The following is a 6,207-nucleotide window of genomic DNA, read 5'->3' on the forward strand; positions in this document are numbered from 1 at the left end:
CCACTGGAGCCATGGGGAGCGTGTAGTAATACAGACAGAACAGAGCAGTCATTCAGCACTATTTTCTAGAAATTGTGGTTTCATTGAAGATGCGCTGAATATGTCAGGAGCCAAAGTAATTTCTTAAAGAGTAGGTGCTCCAGGTGAGGCTCGAACTCACAACCTCGGCATTGCTCTGCAGGAACTGTCTTATAAGTACCGCGCGCTAACCGATTGCGCCACTGGAGCCATAAAGAATGTGTAGTAATACAGAGAGAACAGAGGAGTTATTCAGCAATTTTTCTAGAAATTCTGCTTTCATTGAAGATGAGGTGAATATCTCAGGAGCCAAAGTAAGTTCTTAAAGACTAGATGTTCCAGGTGAGACTCGAACTTACAACCTCGGCATTGCTCTGCAGGAACTGTCTCATAAGTACCACGCCCTAAGCGATTGCACCACTGTAGCCATAGGGACTGTGTAGTAATACAGAAAGATCAGAGGAATCATTCAGCACTATTTTCTACAAATTCTGGTTTCATTGAAGATGCGCTGAATATGTCAGGAGCCAAAGTAATTTCTTAAAGAGTAGATGCTCCAGGTGAGGCTCGAACTCACAACCTCGGCATTGCTCTGCAGGAACTGTCTTATAAGTACCGCGCGCTAACCGATTGCGCCACTGGAGCCATGGGAAGTGTGTAGTAATACAGAGAGAACAGAGGAGTCATTCAGCACTATTTTCTAGAAATTCTCGTAATCTTGTAATACAGACAGAACAGAGGAATCATTCAGCACTATTTTCTACAAATTCTGGTTTCATTGAAGATGAGCTGAATATGTCAATAGCCAAAGTAATTTCTTAAAGAGTAGATGCTCCAGGTGAGGCTCGAACTCACAACCTCGGCATTGCTCTGCAGGAACTGTCATATAAGTACCGCGCGCTAACCGATTGCGCCACTGGAGCCATGGGGAGTGTGTAGTAATACAGACAGAACAGAGCAGTCATTCAGCACTATTTTCTAGAAATTGTGGTTTCATTTAAGATGCGCTGAATATGTCAGGAGCCAAAGTAATTTCTTAAAGAGTAGGTGCTCCAGGTGAGGCTCGAACTCACAACCTCGGCATTGCTCTGCAGGAACTGTCTTGTAAGTACCGCGCGCTAACCGATTGCGCCACTGGAGCCATAAAGAATGTGTAGTAATACAGAGAGAACAGAGGAGTTATTCAGCAATTTTTCTAGAAATTCTGCTTTCATTGAAGATGAGGTGAATATCTCAGGAGCCAAAGTAAGTTCTTAAAGACTAGATGTTCCAGGTGAGACTCGAACTTACAACCTCGGCATTGCTCTGCAGGAACTGTCTCATAAGTACCACGCCCTAAGCGATTGCACCACTGTAGCCATAGGGACTGTGTAGTAATACAGAAAGATCAGAGGAATCATTCAGCACTATTTTCTACAAATTCTGGTTTCATTGAAGATGCGCTGAATATGTCAGGAGCCAAAGTAATTTCTTAAAGAGTAGATGCTCCAGGTGAGGCTCGAACTCACAACCTCGCATTGCTCTGCAGGAACTGTCTTATAAGGGCACCGCTAAACCCAATTGAAGCCACTGGAGCCATGGGAAGTGTGTAGTAATACAGACAGAACAGAGGAGTCATTCAGCACTATTTTCTACAAATTCTGCTTTCATTGAAGATGCGCTGAATATGTCAGGAGCTAAAGTAATTTCTTAAAGAGAAGGTGCTCCAGGTGAGGCTCGAACTCACAACCTCGGCATTGCTCTGCAGGAACTGTTTTTTAAGTAACACGCGCTAACCGATTGCGCCACTGGAGCCATAAAGAATGTGTAGTAATACAGAGAGAACAGAGGAGTTATTCAGCAATTTTTCTAGAAATTCTGCTTTCATTGAAGATGAGGTGAATATCTCAGGAGCCAAAGTAAGTTCTTAAAGACTAGATGTTCCAGGTGAGACTCGAACTCACAACCTCGGCATTGCTCTGCAGGAACTGTCATATAAGTACCGCGCGCTAACCGATTGCGCCACTGGAGCCATGGGGAGTGTGTAGTAATACAGACAGAACAGAGCAGTCATTCAGCACTATTTTCTAGAAATTGTGGTTTCATTTAAGATCTTCTGAATATGTCAGGAGCCAAAGTAATTTCTTAAAGAGTAGGTGCTCCAGGTGAGGCTCGAACTCACAACCTCGCATTGCTCTGCAGGAACTGTCTTGTAAGTACCCAACCGACTAACCGCCCACTGGAGCCATAAAGAATGTGTAGTAATACAGAGAGAACAGAGGAGTTATTCAGCAATTTTTCTAGAAATTCTGCTTTCATTGAAGATGAGGTGAATATCTCAGGAGCCAAAGTAAGTTCTTAAAGACTAGATGTTCCAGGTGAGACTCGAACTTACAACCTCGGCATTGCTCTGCAGGAACTGTCTTATAAGTACCGCGCGCTAACCGATTGCGCCACTGGAGCCATGGGAAGTGTGTAGTAATACAGACAGAACAGAGGAGTCATTCAGCACTATTTTCTACAAATTCTGCTTTCATTGAAGATGCGCTGAATATGTCAGGAGCTAAAGTAATTATGACCGCCCAAGCAGCTAAGCGGGCGTCATATAGGTTTAGTCAGATTTTTTTTTTTTTTTTTTTTTTTTTTTTTTTTTTTTTTTTTTTCGCATGTCCAAATTTCCGTCAATGATTCCCGGGACACTGAAAGACCGGGGTAGACAAAACTTGGTGGGCATGTAACCCCATATGGATAGCATGGAACCATCGTTTTTCGTTTTGATCTGTAGCCCCCACGCTGGACTGCACCCCAAAGGAGGGTAGGGCAGACACAGTTTTCTGTGAATATCTCGAGAACCGTAAGGTTTAGGAGGACCACCTTTTTTTGTATGTTGATCTCAAGGGGCCATGTCAACCCATTCCATAACCACTAATTTCATGTATAGCGCCACCTAGTTAAACACAAAAAGTAAAAAATGAGGTGTTGTAATTGTAGGTATCTGTGACCTAACATAGTCAAAACTGCACAAAATTGGAAGTGTAGGATCATTTTGACACCTTCTGAATGCACGCCAAGTTTCGTGGAATTTTGTTCATGGGGGCCACACAATAAATTAATTTATATTACTATACACCAACTGGCCTGTAGGTGGCCGGAGACAGTTTTCTGTGAATATCTCGAGAACCGTAGGGCCTAGGGGGGTCCACTTTTTTTTTTTGTATGTTGGTCTTAAGGGGCATGTCAACCCATCCCATTACCACTTATTTCATGTATAGCGCCACCTAGTTAAAAATTAAAAAGCAAAAAATTAAGTGTTTTCATCTCAATATCTCTCATTGACAAGGTCAAAACTGCACGAAATTAAAAGTGTAGGATCATTATGACACCCTCTGAATACATGCCAAGTTTTGTGTACTTTCGTTCATGGGGGGCCTTACAATAAAATAATTTATGTGTACATTTAGTGACGTACACCAACAAGGATTCGGGACACTGAAAGACCGGGTACACAAAACTTGGTGGGCATGTACCCCACATGGATAGCATGGAACCGCCATTTTTCGTTTTCATCTGCAGCCCCCGCTGGACTGGACCCCCGAAAGGAGGGTAGGCAGAAACAGTTCTCTGTGAATCTTTTATGGTATGTTGGTCTCAAGGGCCCACATCAACCTGGCTCATAATCACTCATTTGTGATTTGCCCCGGTAAAAATGAAAATCAGTAGGATTAAAAAAAGAAAGCCAAAATAAATATTCATCATCATCATCATGGCTGCATTTTCAGTATTGGTCGCTTATCGTTTGTCCACTAGATGGCGCATCGTTGCAGTGAGACGTAATTTTGTTGGAAGTTAAAAGTGGGTTGGAAAAAACAATGGACGCTTCATACAAGGACTGTAATTTACCGCAGCTTAACATCTAATAAGGATAGGACGATGTTCACATGAAGTGTAATTCCCATTTCTTCTTGAAGTCGAAATAAATCTGAGGATGTTTATCGGACATGCTTGGTTTTTACTGCAGGTAACGTTAATCTTGTAATATCAATAAGGACCTAGGTAATGTTACCGTTAGCGTTGGTTGAGTGATGGAGGCATTTGATTTATTGCATTTGTAGAAAAACTATAAATGCGGTTATACCAAGCAAATGTATAGCAGCACTGTTTGTATCTTTCGACTGTCATTTATTGCACGTGCTACAAAATCATTCTGTGCAATGGAAGATTTACCAACGTGACACCGGGTCTGATACAGTTTTGCCTATACATGCGTGAGACTGAGACGCCTGTTTATTTTGTTTTAAGTGCGTGCAGGGTGTGAGAGGGGAATCGATGTGCTTTGATTACAGCTTGGTAGTTGTAGTCTGTGAAATTAAAAGCACGTGTGTGTGAAGTATCCAAACAATGACACCTTCATTTCATTATGGCTGCTTTAGCAAAACACCTTAAGCTACTGTGTAGTGGGTCCCATTTAGAAGTGGCTACTTCATTCGCTTTCCTTGACTCATGGAGCTGCGTGAATGTTATTACAACTTTTCGCCAATGTATATGACAGTTTAAGTCCGCTTGATACTGTAAGGCGTGTAAGCCATTGGTTTCCAAAGGAGATTTTATTTGTGTCGCCAGCATAGCCTATTGACAATTTATGTTGTCATTAGGCCTACCTTATAATCCTACCTGTAGCTTAGGGAAGCTAACAACTTTCTATTAGGATCTAGTTTGTTAGTTACCGTTTTGTCATAACTCCCTGATGCATTTTTGCATTTAGAATAGCAAGAGCGTGAAGGCTATATCTCAATCGGAAAATTAAACAATATCGGGTGCCTATGGACTAGGCTGGGTGAACCCAGCCTGATCTGCCCGCTATTTATTTTTGATTTCTTAAAAGATTGAGCTTGGTCTGATGATGAAAGCCAGACTAGCCATGGACCTCAGTTAAACAATGCAAGGGAACATGAATCAGCCTATTTTGCACTAACAATAACGGACAAAAGCTCTTCAACTTTGGCCCGTTAAAATGTGTATGAACAGTCTAGCTTAACGCATTTCATCAAGGCCCATTTGGACATGTCAGTTATTTGCACCACTGGTTAGATGTAAAACAGCATTTTCGTTTCAGACTAGGCTACTGTTACTTAATTTGTGCATTAACAATAACGTTTCAGACTACTGTTACTTAATTTGTGCATTGACAATAAAGTATTACATGAACTAAAGATGACTAAAATCTTATGTAGAAGAAGAAACATTCACAAAAAAAAAAATCCATCCATCCAAAATGACCTTTGTTTTTGATAGCTGTTGAAAACGGCATGGAACTGACAGAGATGGTTTTTGTTTATAAATACATAAAAATAAATAAATAAATAACATTATGCTGATACCTTTTGCTTTTCCCAAATACAATGTAGCCTACAGGTGTAAGTGACCTTTCATCAATCCAGTTGCAATGGATGAACTGTGATGAACTGCCCCTACTTGTGATTGTTTAGAGATTTTAAAGGTTTTATAACAATTCTACATCTTCTTTGGCTATTCTACAATCTATTCACCTTTTCAGCACCAGTAGGGTACTTTCTGTGCAGTCAAGACACACACACTCAGGCATGCCAAATAAGCATACACAAAAGTTTCAAGAGTGGGGGATGGAGTAAAATATGGAGACAAATTGAAGTGTGATTTATTTTGGAACGGATGTACAGGACTGAGCTGGGCGGTCATATTTTACCGCTTACGGTACATCTAGTTTCTTAAAGAGTAGGTGCTCCAGGTGGTCACAACTGCGGCATTGCTCTGCAGGAACTGTTTTTTAAGTAACACGCGCTAACCGATTGCGCCACTGGAGCCATGGGAAGTGTGTAGTAATACAGAGAGAACAGAGGAGTCATTCAGCACTATTTTCTAGAAATTCTCGTAATCTTGTAATACAGACAGAACAGAGGAATCATTCAGCACTATTTTCTACAAATTCTGGTTTCATTGAAGATGAGCTGAATATGTCAATAGCCAAAGTAATTTCTTAAAGAGTAGATGCTCCAGGTGAGGCTCGAACTCACAACCTCGGCATTGCTCTGCAGGAACTGTCATATAAGTACCGCGCGCTAACCGATTGCGCCACTGGAGCCATGGGGAGTGTGTAGTAATACAGACAGAACAGAGCAGTCATTCAGCACTATTTTCTAGAAATTGTGGTTTCATTGAAGATGCGCTGAATAT

General features: G+C 41.4%; 7 non-coding genes across 7 annotated transcripts; all 7 read right to left on the reverse strand.

The window, feature by feature from the left end:
* Positions 1-135: 135 nt before the first annotated feature.
* On the reverse strand, positions 136-228 carry trnai-uau. Its single transcript is given in 2 exon segments — positions 136-171; positions 191-228. It is a non-coding gene; the product is annotated as a tRNA-Ile (tRNA).
* A 342-nt stretch (positions 229-570) lies between these two features.
* Positions 571-663, reverse strand: trnai-uau. The gene is given in 2 exon segments: positions 571-606; positions 626-663. It is a non-coding gene; the product is annotated as a tRNA-Ile (tRNA).
* Positions 664-848: 185 nt separating this feature from the next.
* Positions 849-941, reverse strand: trnai-uau. Its single transcript is given in 2 exon segments — positions 849-884; positions 904-941. It is a non-coding gene; the product is annotated as a tRNA-Ile (tRNA).
* Positions 942-1,066: 125 nt separating this feature from the next.
* Positions 1,067-1,159, reverse strand: trnav-uac. Its single transcript is given in 2 exon segments — positions 1,067-1,102; positions 1,122-1,159. It is a non-coding gene; the product is annotated as a tRNA-Val (tRNA).
* Positions 1,160-1,936: 777 nt separating this feature from the next.
* Positions 1,937-2,029, reverse strand: trnai-uau. The gene is given in 2 exon segments: positions 1,937-1,972; positions 1,992-2,029. It is a non-coding gene; the product is annotated as a tRNA-Ile (tRNA).
* Positions 2,030-2,367: 338 nt separating this feature from the next.
* On the reverse strand, positions 2,368-2,460 carry trnai-uau. Its single transcript is given in 2 exon segments — positions 2,368-2,403; positions 2,423-2,460. It is a non-coding gene; the product is annotated as a tRNA-Ile (tRNA).
* A 3,562-nt stretch (positions 2,461-6,022) lies between these two features.
* trnai-uau lies at positions 6,023-6,115 on the reverse strand. Its single transcript is given in 2 exon segments — positions 6,023-6,058; positions 6,078-6,115. It is a non-coding gene; the product is annotated as a tRNA-Ile (tRNA).
* Positions 6,116-6,207: the final 92 nt, after the last annotated feature.

The sequence above is a fragment of the Alosa alosa genome, unplaced genomic scaffold (genome assembly GCF_017589495.1).
Source record: "Alosa alosa isolate M-15738 ecotype Scorff River unplaced genomic scaffold, AALO_Geno_1.1 AALO_1.0_unplaced_940, whole genome shotgun sequence".
Lineage (NCBI taxonomy): Eukaryota > Metazoa > Chordata > Actinopteri > Clupeiformes > Clupeidae > Alosa > Alosa alosa.